The sequence below is a fragment of the Hypanus sabinus genome, chromosome 7 (assembly GCF_030144855.1).
Source record: "Hypanus sabinus isolate sHypSab1 chromosome 7, sHypSab1.hap1, whole genome shotgun sequence".
Lineage (NCBI taxonomy): Eukaryota > Metazoa > Chordata > Chondrichthyes > Myliobatiformes > Dasyatidae > Hypanus > Hypanus sabinus.
The window spans coordinates 130,548,432-130,563,002 of NC_082712.1; the positions used below are offsets into that span (position 1 = coordinate 130,548,432).

Genomic DNA, 14,571 nt, shown 5'->3' on the forward strand with positions numbered 1-14,571 from the left:
ATCGAGGGTCATTCTTTTAGAACAGAGATGAGAAGGAATTTGTTTAGTCAGAGAATGGTGAATCTGTGGAATTCTTTATACCACAAGCAGCTGTGGCAAAGAACGTATGTACATTTAAAGCACAGGTTGACAGATTATTGGTAGTCAGGGAATGAAGGGATACTGGAAGAAGGCAGAAGATTGGAGATAAGAGGAAAATCTGATCAGCCATAATGAAATGGTGGAGAAGACTCGATGGGCCAAATGGCCTATTTCTGCTCCTATATCTTATAGTCTACAGTCCTATTAAACAACGCAAGATTTTGTGCCCATTCATTTCCCATTCAGCCAGAACGGAAGACCTTACGAACGCAGTGTACCCAACACTCTACTAACATTGGCAATATTGGATAACCAACTTTATGTCCTCATACATGAAACCAGTAATCCACTGCTAATGGTAACTTGCATAAGCATAAAGGTACTTCATCCATTTCTAGCAGTAATGCTGAAACTGGGGATGACTGAAGAGTACCACACTTAATCTTAATGCTTGAGCTTGAACTTTACCGAGGGGCTTTAAGACCGCTGGCGACGCTGACTGACCATAATCAAGGACAGACCAGCAAGATACATTTCTTTAACTGACCTCCTACTTGCACCAAAATCACACCCATGTTAAATGCTTTTTTTTAAAAAAAACCACTTCTCTAGAATTTCACTCACATGCACCTTTAATCGGGAGAACGGTTGGTGTTCCAGATTTAGGTGTGGCACCTCGTGACACAACCAGTTTCCGAGGGCTGCTGCTCTATCGTTGGCGGGTTCCGTAACGGCCGCTGACCTCGCTAGTTGAGCGGGAGTCGGTATTGTGTCTCGTGGGTGTTCTTCGGCATATTCATTGTCTTCGGTCGGCCCCCGAGTCTCCGGTGAGTAGCTCGATGATGCCCCAACGTGGGCTGGGCTCGCCGTGGAACCGCAACTGTTGGGTGGATTGAGCCTCAGAGACCCGGGACAGCCCGCCGCCCCCCTCGGAAAGCTAAATACACGGTGGGGTCAGTGGTGTTAGTTCAAATTCTTAAATACAGGGCGTCGAGGCGGCAGAGGCGCTGCCCGCAGTGGGCTTCGTGATTGCCCGTAAGAGAAGGAAGGGTCGAATGTTAAAGTCTAACGCAGGTATGTGGGGGGGGGGGGGGGGGGGGAGAATGTGGGTGTTGAGGAAGGAAATTGTTAGATACTAGGGTCCATGTCGTTTATTTACATATTACCTCTTCCTATTCTTTATCCCCATTGAGTTTATTCAGATTAAGTCCAACTCTTCGATATCCGCAACCCCCGATTTAACCCTAGTTTAATCATGGGACAATGTATAACCTACTGACTAGTGGGAGGAAACCCACACAGGAATGTACAGACTCCTCACAAATTACATTAGAATTGAAATCTGAACTCTGACACCCGAAGCTATGATAGTGTTATACTCACTGCTACACCAGAGTCATTTTAATGTGACCCTTTAAACCTTGTTTCTTTCTCCTTGCCTGTTGCTGGACTAGTTGAGTATTTCTAGCATTTTGTTTAAGATTTTGGATCTCCAATATAGCAACATGTTTCTTTAACCTCTTCTGACGAATATATTCACTCATTTCTGATAATATTCTTCTGATATTATTTAATAACTACATTCCAAAGTATCCACTTTATCAGTAACCTCATCAACTCTGGGGGTGGGGGTGGGGGTGGGGGGGTGGAAACAAGCATCTGCTGCTCGCAAACTCATACTTTCCTCACCCTGCACTGCTCGTTTCTACCCCCTACCTAGGACTCTCAAAACTGACTGTCCGGTTAGACCAGGGGTGGGCAAACTTTTTGACTTGTGGGCCACAAAGTGTTCTAAAATTTGACAGGGGGGCCGGACCAGGAGCAGATGGACGGAGTGTTTTTGTAATACACCTCATAAGAGAAAATAAAATATCATGGGATATGTAGAAAACATGTGCTTTAATTTCAATTGAAAATGAACAAATGCATTACAACAAAATATTTGTCTTTGAAGTCCCATGCTATTTAGCTATTTATTGAAATGACTTTTAAAACACTGAAAATTAAATGAATAAAATACAGCTTTTTTTAATAGTAACAGTTATTATTTTAAAGCACTAAAAATTCTGTTATCCTTCAAGATATTATCATCATCACTCTCCTCCTGACTGTCTTTATTTCAAAAACGGTAGGAGATGCAGGTCTACTTGTCCTGCTCCTTCTTATTCAATTGTCCCCTGTGCCAAAACTCAACAACGACCAGCACAAAGACAGAACAGTGACAGCGCGCCAGTATGCGGAGCGTGTTATTTGATCTGGAGTGCATTTTTTATTTTGAGAACGTACGTGCACCTGCGCACTACTCATATCCATCACTTAACAGAAATGACATGTAACATGTAAGGCTTATTGAAAAAAATATTTTCAAATGCATTTTTTACATAACACAATGAAGAAACTTATTTTTAATTTCAGTGGGAACAGTGTTGTTGGTCTCCCTTTTTAGCCAGCGCATCAAAGTCTGGATTTAGTTTCGTTGTGGCGATTCTCAGGATGGATCTGAGGTGTTGGTCAGTTAACTTGGATCTGTGGCTGGCTTTGTTGATGTTCATGACGCTGAACGCCTGTTCACACAAATAGGTTGAGCCGAACAAAGAGTAAAGCGCAAATGTGGAGTAATACGCTGCACCTCAACAAAGGTCAATGTATATAGAGTGCGTCATCTATTGGGAAAACGCCAGAATTGCGGGGAAAAACGTTAACAAGGTTTATTAATATAATTTCATCAAGTTCTGCCGGCCGGATTAAAAAGCATATGGCCCGCGGGCCGTAGTTTGACCATGCCTGGGTTAGACCCATTGTCGCTGCCTGCTCCTGCCCCACTGAACTTGTATTCGCATGCCTTGACTCCATTCTTAGCCCGTTGGTTCAGTCCCTTCCACCTACACCTGTGATATTTCACATGCTCTCTAACTCTTCAACAACTTTCAATTCCCTGGCCTCGATTGCCTCATTTTCACTATGGTTGTCTGTCCTTCTACACTTCTAACCTCCGTCAAGAAGACCTTAAAGTCCGCTGCATTGTCAACAAAAGACTCAACCAGTTCCCCTCCACAGCCACCCTCTGTTGTCTGGCAGAACTAGTTTTTGCCTTCGTATCTCCTTCAGCACCTCCCACTTTCTCCAAATTCGAGGGTTAGCCATGGGCCCCATCTGTGCCTGCATTTTCATTTGCTACGTAGAACAGTCCATGTTCCAATCTTTCTCTGGTAAAGCACCCTGACTTCTACTGTGCTACGTTGCTGACTGCATTGGTGCTACTTCATGCAGCTATGCTGAGCTTGTCAATTTCATTGTCTTTGCCTCCAGGTTCCACCATGCACTTTAATTCATTTAGTCCATTTCTTATACCCCTCTCTCCTTTCTCAATCTGTCTCCATCACTGGAGACAAACTGCCCACTGATATCTTTTATAAATCCAGCGATTTCCCACGACTGTCTTCCCACCCTGTCTCCTGTGAAAATGCCATTCCCTTTTCTCAGTTCCTTTATCTCTCCTGTATCTGTTCCCAGGATGAGGCTTTCCAGAACATCAGAGATGTCTTCCTTCAAAGACAGGGTTTCCCTGTCTTGAGAGCATTGATGCTGCTCTCACATGCATCTCCTTCATTTCCCAGATATATTCCCATCCCATCTTCCCACTGCCTTAAGGATAGAGTTCTCCCTTGTCCTTGCCTACTACCCCATGAGCCTCACACCTGCAACTTTTGCCGTCTTCAGCTGGATCCTACAGCCAAGCATCTTTTACCCCCCTCCCACTTTCTGCAAAGATGCTCTCTCCAGGATTATCTTGTCCATCCGTCCCTCCCCACTAATCTCCTTGCAAGTGGCAGAAATGTTACACCTGCTCGTTCACCTCTTCTCTTCCTCTTCAGGACTCCAAAGGCCCCCAACACAACTTGCAGGTGAGGGGATATTTCACTGTTGGGGTTGTCTATTATATCTGGTGCTCCTGATGTGGCCTCCTTGACATTGGTGAACCTAATGTAATTTGGGGAACAGCTTTGAGCATCTCTGTTCTATCTGCCAAAAGCAGAATTTCCTGCCGGCCAACCACCCAATTCCTGTCCCCGTACCTAATCTGACATGGCTGCCTCTTTTGCCATGATGAGGACACCGTTAAAGTGGAGGAGCAGCACCTCTTATTCCATCTAAGTAGCCTCCAACCTGATGAAATGAACATCGAGTTCTCCTTCTGGTAATTTTTTTCCCCTCCTCCTTCTGTCTGTGTTCTGCATTCTGGCATCTTGCCTGCTCTCACCTGCCTGTTACCTCCCCGTTCCTTTTCTTCCTCCCACGGTCCACTCCCCTCTGCTAGCAGATTCCTTTTCCAGCCCCCGAGCTTGCCTGCCTAACCTTACATATGACTTTCTGGCTAGTCCTTTCCCTCTTCTACTCCGCCCCCCAATATTTTTGTTTTACCATCTTTCTCCCTTCCTTTCCAACACTGAAGAAGTGTCTCTGTCCGAAATGTCAACTGTTAATCATTTCCATAGATGCTGCCTGACCTGAGTTCCTCCAGTGTGTTGTACGTGTTGTTCTGGATTTCCAGCATCTGCAGAATCTCCTGTGTTTATTATTTTACCAGTGTTTGAAATAAGCACCTGTATTATCTCGTGTCCACGTGGGGATAGGTACTTTAAGGTCTCTGATAGATAGCACTGCTGATGTTATTGAACTCATTAGTGCAGAGGAATGACCCAGTTTGTGATTGTTTCTCGGGTGGCTCCTGATCCTGGGACTTGTAATTGCTGAAGCAAGGCTATTTACAAAGCTGCATATTACATTTTATGGTGCTTTAAGTGGTATGTCTTATTTGGATAATATTCCTTGTTGAGAAGGATAGGGTGATACAATTAGCTTCCAGTATATCTTGCCTCAACGTAATATGAATTCGTTATTTTTAATACAGTCTGCAACCTTTCTGGATTTGTCATAAATTTCTTTACAAGTACAGATTCCATTCAACTGTAATTAAAAGTTCTCTAACATTTCCATCCCTGATGTTTCTTCTACAGCTTTTGTAAATAAGCGCTCAGAGATCCCTGATGCAGTGAAATGTATGTAGCATTACTATTAATCTAAAGCTGTGAAATATGTGATTAAGTTTTAAATAAATGAGCTTCATAATCAGCTGTATTTGGCATAATTTTTAACTTGATGTTATTTTAGTAATGAATTGTGTATTTTTGTGCATTTTTTGTATGGAATAAGCCAAATATCTTGATATTGGCATTCTACTATTGTGCAATGTTGGCTGGGAATGATACATCCAAGCTTGGATTCCCTGGAGCTTCCACTCTTCGTGATGGATTTATTTTCTCCTTTCACCTTGCTTGGTTGTAATCTGTTCTGTTGGTTGTGCTTCCCATGGTTCTCTTAAATTCACTAGCATATGTGCTTTTTTTTTGTGAAATGATTTGTAGATGAGTAGCTAACTTCCACATCTAGGTCAGCAGGAGCTGCTTCAGTATTTGCATTGACACCTGTCAATCTGCTTGAATGACATCCAAGGGAAAGTTTAAAATCCTAATAGTTGATCATTAAGAGTTCTTTCTCAGTAGAGCAAGGTGACTAAGCAAGTAAAAATGGGCACTTGCATCTCCAGGTACCCTTGCTTTGACCATAACTATAAGATATAGGAGCATAATTAGGCCATTTGGCCCATTGAATCTACTCTGGTTGATCCGATTGGATTATGACTGACCCAGCCCCAATTTGTTGCCTTCTCCTGTATCCCTTCATGCTCTGACCAGTCAAGAACCTGTCAACCTCTGCCTTAAATACACATAAAGACTTTGCCTAAACAGCTGCCTGTAGCAATAAATTCCACAGATTTGCCACTCCCTGGCTAAAGAGATTTCTCTTCATCTGTTCTGAAAGGACACCCCTCTAATCTGAGGCTGTCCCTTTTGGTCTTGAATTCTCCCAGCAGAGGGGATATCCTCTCCACATCCACTCAGTCAAGGCCTTTCACTATTTGATAGGTTTCACAAACCCCTCATTGGTGTTATGTAGAGTTTATGCACTTTTCATGACTGCATGTGTTTCACCTGCATGTGTTTCACCTGGTTGTCATGCTTTTCTGCCACTTAAAGCCCTGATTGGGATTGTAAACTATTTGTTTTGTGGATAAGTGGCAACAGAATGAGGTGGTTGATGTGCATGGGGGGGGGGGGGAGAGTGGAGAGGAATGAAGTATCATTGCTGCAATGAAATAAGAAAATAAGAAGCAGTGGGACTGATGGGATTTGATCTGCTTGGGACTTGCACGGATCAGCTGAGCTTGTGTTGTGATAAAACAAAACAACTTTTTAATTGGTTTTTGTCAGGCTGCTCCTCTAATTCGTGGCCACATCGAAGGGCCATGGCAAAGCTATCTCAGATCTCGGTAAGAGGGTGTGTTTATACCAGGTGAAGGACGTCCTGGGTTGGGACGCCACAGGAGCAAGCTGGGGTTTGTCAGGTGCCCCATTAGTGTCGTGTTTGCTCTGTTTCGGCATGTTGACTTTTGAGTCTATTTACAGCTTTTCAGTTTTTTACTGGTAGCTGTTGTGAAGCCTGGGAGGAGCGAGGTGGGGTCATCAATTATATCTCCGGAGGGAGGGTGGTGTTGGTGTGCAGGTATTGGTGTCGTTCAGTGTGTTTGTCATAGGAGTCAAGGCTATCAAAGTTGTAGAAAGTTGTTCGAGATTGAGTCGGCAAGTTGGAGGAGCACTTTTGAGTTTACAAACTGGAATGTTGGGCATATCTTGGATACACGTAGAATTTTGCTGAAGCTGCTCTGCTACAGATCTATGAGGGTGCTATTCCCCTCATTGTTGGGAGCCGTTGGACAGCTGTGGATCAACCTTGAAGTTGTGTGGAGGCTTGCATGCTTCAAGAGCTCCAGACAATGCCAGTCATTGTTGAAACAGCCGTGGATGAGATGCCAGACGAAGATCCAACTGTGGCTCCTGAACGGACAGACTTGTGTCCCACGCCATTCTTCATCATGAATCAAGCCAACTTTTCAATAATCAAGTTAATTGGTCTTTTAATTTTCATTTTAACCTGAATTTCAAGTTCTGTCATAATGCCCTTTTCTTCACCTTCTTCCAGAACAGCTATTAAGGCGCTGAACAATATTTGGCTTACCTTCAGTTTTTTTTTTAATTTACTTTCAGTCCAGTGTTCCACAACAAACTCTGTCCATTGCATAATTTTTTTCCCTCTTCAGTCCTATACCCATTGAGGCGTACTGATTTCTAAGACCTAAATAGCTTCAAATTTAAGCAATCACCGTCTTTTCCCCTGCTTTGCTTCCTGGCTTTTACTGAATGCTTTGTTTCCCTGTGTCTCACCTCTTCCTATTAACAGAAAGGCTTTGGAGAAACTGTTTTCTTCATATCTTAATTGACCTGGTCATAACTTGCATCATAATGTTATAAAATATTTGAAACGATGCTGCACAGAAATATTAACACTTGGCTATTCAGATAAAGGGACTTTTAAGTTAAAGATTCTTTGTCAAATTGTCTATGATCTCAAATAACAATTGTGTTATTTAATATTGGCTTTTCCCGTCAGCAAACAATAGATCAGTGAGCATATAAGCTTAAGGTCATGCTGAGTTAGAGAAAAAATGCTACGTTTTTGCAATTGTCATCAGGCAGGAGGTACAGAAGCGTGAAGCCCCGCACCACCAGGTTCAAGAACAGTTGGTTCCCATCAAACATTCACTGCTTGAACCAGCTGGCATAATCCCTAAGACTACAGCTTAGCAACAGCATGATCACTTTGATCACTTCACTAATAGACATTTTTTCTAACTCTGTTCTTGTAAAAATCATGAATAATTTATTTTCAATTATGTTGTTGTTACCAATGCTGCTATGTGACTGATGTCTAAGTTCATTACCCCGTAGGGTCATACATACTGTGATTCTCGGCTCTTTCACCAACCTACATAGTCTTACTGACACTTCCTATTAATAAAGTAGATGGAGAGTGCACTGGTTGGATGGTTAGGGATTCAGTAGTTAATTTGCATCAGAAGATGGGTTTGTAATGTGACTGTGACTAGCAGGACAAGGATTTCTCATCAATTCATATTTGTATTGCTCAGAGAAGGAGGTGGTGGTGCTCAAAAACATCAGTGCTGTGGTTTTCCTCGCAATGCTTCCGTAACGCAATTTGGAAGGGAGTTCCCGATTTAGACCTAGTGATGAAGCAGAATGGTATTTCATGGTCAACTTTATGCGGGGCACCTGCATAGAGTGATGTTCCTATGTACCTGCTGCCTTCATTTTGTTCAGTGGCAGATGTGGATTGAGAAGTGCTGTTGTAATGTGCATCCCAGAGCTGTGGTGTAATTGTGGTAGGTGGAGCGAATAAATTGTCTTTGCTGCATGGCAAATCAATTGGACGGCTTTTGTTCCATAAGCTTGCACTGTTAGTTGCGCTCATTTTGGTAAGTGGCGAAAAGGCTTTAGAATGTCAGGTGAGTCAAAGGATACCCACCCACCCTCCTATATGGTCTTTTAGCCAGTGTTTTGTGGCTTGTGCAGTTGAACAAAATATTGCTGAATGGAGGACTCTGTGAAGGCCAAGCATATGGAGTTGGACTCTCTTGCTTGAGTCAAAGTAAGTTTCTTGTCAAAGGGCACGTGTCGCCATTTACTGCCCTTGAGATTCATTTACAGTAAAATAAATGCTATAGAATTATGAAAAAATTATACATCACAAAGTAAATAAATGCAGCCAATGTGGAGATTAAGAACACAAATTGGTTAAGTCAAAAGTGAGTCTGTAGGTTGTGAAATCGGTTCAGGTGAGTAAAGTTATTCATGCTGGTTCAGGAGTCTGGTGGTGTAGGGTCGAAGGCTTCTGTGCTTTCTGCCTGATGGTAGAAGCAGGAAGAGAGCATGTCCTTGGATGGTTGTTTTTTATTTTGGAGGGGGGGTGGCTGTTTTCTGGATGATGTTTCTTGTGGTTGTGCTCCAAGTAAGCACCCAATGGTGGGAGGGTTTTCCCTGTGGTGTTTTGGACTGTATCTACCACTTTTTGTTGATTGTGTCCATATTCAGCTGTGATGAAACCAATAGGATTCTCTCCACTCTGCAAACTTCTAAGAAAGTAGAGGCACCGTTGTGCTGGGGTCAGAACAGATCTGATATCATGATGCCAAGGAATTTAAAATTTACTACTTCCTCCCATCTCCAGTCTCTTAATGACTGGCTCAAGGACCTCTAGTTTTCTTTTCTTCCTGAACATGATGATCAGCCCTCTGATTTTGCTGACACTGAGTGAAAGGTTGTTGTGGCACCATTCAACTAGATTTTCATTCCCTGCTCTATGCAGATTCATCACCAAGTTTGAGTCAGTTAACAGTGGTGTCATCAGCAAAACAAATACGGCATTGGAAGAGATGGTTTGGATCTGGAATTCCTACTGGGAATGTTTGCTAGTGCTGCACAGTGGGGTTTAAACCAAGGTTGCAGGGTGATAGGAACCAAAGTGCCAGAACAGTGAGTGGAGAGGTTGTAGAGACAGAAGTTAATACCTCAAAGTCAGGAATCTAAATGTTGAGCATGGTGTGTCTAGTGTCCTGAGCAGCATATATTTCAATACAAGAACTTTCGTAGGAAAGGCAGATGAGCTCAGGCCATGATCAACACCTGGAATTTTGATACTATAGCCATTAGTGAGACTTGGTTGCAGGAGGGGCAGGACTGGTAGCTCAATATTCTGGGGTACCATTTTTAGATGTGACAGAGCAGGAGGAATAAAGAGGGTAAGTGGTGTTACTAGTCATGGGAAATAGCACAGTGGTGCTTAGCCAGAACAGGCTGGAGAACTCGTCTAGTGGGGTGTTATGGGTGGACCTGAGAAATAAGAAGGGTATGAACATGTTAACAGGGCTATATTATAGGCCACTCAACAGTGCGAGTGATTTTGAGGAACAAATCTGTAGAGATTGCAGGCTGTTGCAAGAAACACAAGGTTGTTATAGTAGGTGAATTTTAACTTTTCACATTGACTAGGAATCCCATACTGTAAAAGGACTAATTGGATTGTTTGTCAAATGTGGGTTAGGAAAGTTTCCTTCAGTATATGGAAGACCCAATGAGAGTGTGTGATACTTGATCTCTGTGGTGAACTACATATACCTGTCTGGACACGCCCCCCCCCCCCCCCCCCCCCGCTGACTGCTCCTGTGGCTCCTCCCACAGACCCCGGTATAAAGGCGATTGGGGCCTGAGCCCCAGTCTCAGTCTTCAGGATGCAGTGTGATGGTCAATTGCTGCTTGTTCTTTCTTCCAGCCAATAAAAGCCGATATCTCGCCTCAAGTCTCAGAGTTATTGATGGTGCATCAATTTTATTGGCTGGAAGTTTTAAAGCATTGGAAGTATTTTATGTCCGGAAAAATTAGATTTGGATCCCCAAAACTCAGAAGCAGCTCTTGCCTTTGAACTGGCTTGCATGCTTCCAATCATACTTGGAGGAGGTTAGTGCGACTGAGCCCACTATTATGCACAGAATTCTCCTCTCGAGCGTCACCCTGAAAGTTTACTCACTTATCAGGGACCTGCCGACCTACGAAGGGGCACTGGACGCCCTCAAAAGACAGTACCTGCGGCCAGTGAACACTGTCTACGCAAAACATCGCTTAGCGACGCGGCGACAGCAGCCCGGCGAGTCGAGCGCTGCGTTTCTCCGAGCCCTACAGACACTCGTGCGAACTTGCGACTGCAAAGCTTTCACGGCGGAACAACATGCAGAGCTGCTAGTACGAGACGCCTTCGTTACGGGGATCAGGTCAGTGTACGTGCACCAGCGGCTACTGGAAAATGCTGATCTTACTTTACGCTTGGCGATCGAGACGGCCGACACGCTGGGGGTTGCTCTGCACAACACTGAGGCTGTCCAGCCGTGCGATCCCCCGCCGGTCCCGTGGACACCTCAGACCCCGCCACCTGCAAGCGAATTGACCTCGGCTGCTGCCAGTCGCAAGTCCACGAACTCCCTGCAACAGACCACAGCTGCTGCCAGTCGCAAGTCTGCGCAGTGTTACTTCTGCGGACTCGAAAAGCACCCCTGAAAACGCTGCCCGGCCCAAGAAGCGACTTGCTCCAGCTGCGGGAAGAAGGGCCATTTCGTCAAGGTCTGTAAGTCTGAACCACGAGTGGGGTCGGGCAGTGCTGCGTGTGAGGCATGGGGGCCGCCATCTTGCCTGCCCAGATGGAGGCAGCCATCTTTGTCGGCGCCAACTTGCCCTGCCCCTGACCCACTGATGCTTACCGGGCACCAAGACGGCGGTTCAACTCTGGCCTCTGTAACCCTTGACCAAAGCGCCCCACACCAGCTTGCAAGGTCAATGAAGGACATCCTGGTGGAGGGGCACAGGACTAGCTGCCTGTTTGACATGGGCAGCACTGAGAGTTTTATTGACCTGGACACGGTGCAACGCTGCGGACTCGTGACACGGCCGGTAAGCCAGAGGGTCACCATGGCTTCTGGGTCGCATTCCACAGACATCTGGGTGGGTTGTGTAGCGACATTGATGGTGCAGGGCACAGAATATCAGGACTTTGTGCTACTGGTCATGCCTCAACTCTGAGCGCCTGTGCTACTGGGGCTGGACTTCCAGAGCCACCTCGAAAATGTGACTATGGCATATGATGGGCCCCTCCCACCACTCACTGTCAGGAATTCTTAGTTTTGTGGGACTTTGTCATATACCCCCCTACTGACCACACACACACACCGAACCACACATCCCACCCAGCACTATGCCGACAGCTGCACTACTGACACCACTTGCAGCCTCTCCACCCTCAAGATCCCTCCCCCACTGCTGTTTGCCAACGACCCCCTGACTGTAAACCTGTGGCAACTAAAAGCAGGAGGTACAGCGCGGGGGACAGGGCCTTCATTCAGTCAGAGGTGCAGCGGCTGCTCGGGAAGGGGATCACCGAGCCAAGCACAAGCCCTTGGAGGGTTGTTGTTCAGACCGGGCAGAAAAATAGGATGGTCGTGGACTATAGCCAGACCATCAATAGGTTCACGCAGCTTGACGCATACCCCCTACCCCGCATCGCAGATATGGTCAACCAGATAGCTCAGTACAAGGTGTACTCGACAATAGATCTGAAATCCGCTTATCACCAGCTCCCCATCTGCCCAGAGGACCGCCCCTACACTGCCTTCGAGGTGGGCAGCAGGCTCTATCACTTTCTGCGCGTCCCATTTGGTGTCACAAATAGTGTCTCTGTCTTCCAGAGGGAAATGGACCGGATGGTGGACCAGTGCCAACTGAAGACCACATTTCCCTATCTGGATAACATCACCATCTGTGGTCACAACTGGCCGGATCACAACGCCAACCTCCAACGATTTTTCCAAGTGGCCAAAGCCCTGAACCTTACTTATAACAGGGACAAGCGTGTGGTCAGAACCACCTGACTCGCTATCCTTGGGTATGTTGTGGAGAACGGGGTCATTGGCCCTGATCCCGACCGTATGCGCCCCCTGTTAGAACTCCCTCTTCCCACCACTCTCAAAGCCCTCAGACGGTGCCTGGGTTTTTTTTCCTATTACGCCCAATGGGTCCCCCATTACGCAGACAAGGCCCACCCCCTGGTCAGGTCTACCACTTTTCCCCTCTCTGCCGATGCCCGCGCGGCCTTCAGCTGCATTAAAGGGGACATTGCCAAAGCTACAATGCGTGCGGTGGATGAGACCATTCCCTTCCAAGTAGAGAGTGATGCCTCCGATTTCGCGCTGGTTGCTACCCTCAATCAGGCAGGCAGGCCAGTAGCATTCTTTTCTCATACCCTTCAAGGCCCTGAAATTCGGCACTCTGCGGTGGAGAAAGAAGACCAAGCCATAGTGGAAGCTATTAGGCACTGGAGGCACTACCTCGCCGGCAAAAAGTTCACCTTGCTGACCGACCAGCGCTCAGTTGCGTTCATGTTCAGCAACTAACAGCGGGGCAAAATCAGAAATGATAAAATTTTGCGGTGGAGAATAGAACTCTCCACCTACAACTATGATATCCTGTACCGGCCTGGAAGACTCAATGAGCCCCCAGATGCCCTATCCCAGGGAGCACGTGCTAGTGCACAGCCAGCTATACGCCCTTCATGCACATCTTTGCCACTCGGGGGTCACCCGATTTTACCATTTCGTGAAAGCCCGGAACCTGCCGTACTCCCTTGAGGACATCAGGATGATGACCAGGGACTGCCAAGTCTGTGCTGAGTGCAAACCGCATTTCTACCGTCCTGAAAAGGCGCAACTTATCAAGGCCACCCGCCCCTTTGAGCGACTGTGTGTTGACTTTAAGGGTCCCCTTCCCTCCACCGACTGCAATGTGTACTTTCTCAACATTATCAATGAGTACTCGTGGTTCCCCTTTGCCATCCCCTGCCCCGACACCACTGCCACGTCCGTCATAAAAGCCCTGCGCCAGCTCTTCACTCTGTTCAGATATCCCTGCTATGTCCACAGTGATAGAGGGTCCTCCTTTATGAGTGACGAGCTGCGCCAGTACCTGCTGGCTCGGGGCATTGCTACTAGTAGGACCATGAGCTATAATCCCTGGGGAAATGGACAGGTGGAGAGGGAGAATGCCACAGTGTGGAAGGCCACACTTTTAGCCCTTAAGTCAAAAGGGTTGCCAGTCTCTCGATGGCAGGAGGACCTCCCTGAGGCACTCCACTCTGTCCGCTCCCTGTTATGTACGTTCACCAATGCCGCCCCTCACGAGCGCCTGTTCTCTTTTCCCAGGAAGTCTGCCACTGGGACCACCCTACCGGCTTGGCTGACATCCCCAGGGCCAGTGGTGCTCCGGAAACATGTGAGGAGCAATAAGTACTTCCCGCTGATTGAGAGGGTTCACCTTCTACATGCGAATCCCCAGTATGCTTATGTGGTCTTACCTGATGGGCGGGAGGACATGGTCTCCGTCCGCGACCTGGCGCCCACAGGAGCAGCAGACCACTACCCAGAACACTCCACGGTAACTATGAACCTTGTACCCAAGGTGACACCGTGCACACTGAGCCCTACACAGACTCCTCACGACACTCCTATACCAGGCGTCTCGTACGCGCATATACCAGGCGCCTCGCACACGCATGAGGGATCACTGACGCCTAATGGGCTGACACCTCCAGTTAGGCCAGAACCAGCACAACCTCCGTCTCCGGTGCAATCACCACTGACACCTGTGCAATCACAGCCGGTGCTACATAGATCGCAGCGACATATTCGACCACCTGATAGACTTAACCTGTAAATATACTTGTAAGAAACTTCACCCCATGGGGACTCTCTTTTAAAACAAAGGGGAGGGGGGTGAATGTGGTGAATTACATATACCTGTCTGGACAAGCCTCCCCTGCTGACTGCTGCTGTGGCTCCTCCCATTGACCATGGCTCCTCCCACAGATCCCGGTATAAAGGTGATTGGGGCCTGAGCCCTGCCCTCAGTCTCCAGGATG

The 14,571-nt window shown here is 46.6% G+C and overlaps 1 protein-coding gene across 3 annotated transcripts in view; it reads left to right on the forward strand.

Moving 5' to 3' along the window:
- Positions 1-725: 725 nt before the first annotated feature.
- LOC132397196 (inner centromere protein-like) overlaps positions 726-14,571 on the forward strand; it is a 76,667-nt gene continuing 62,821 nt past the window's right edge. Inside the window, exon 1 of one of the 3 annotated variants that reach the window (XM_059975630.1) lies at positions 726-908. The gene's annotated coding sequence lies outside the window, so the exon portion shown is untranslated. Of the gene's footprint in view, positions 1,156-14,571 lie in introns of all 3 variants that reach the window. The other 2 variants (XM_059975627.1, XM_059975626.1) reach the window with 2 other exon arrangements.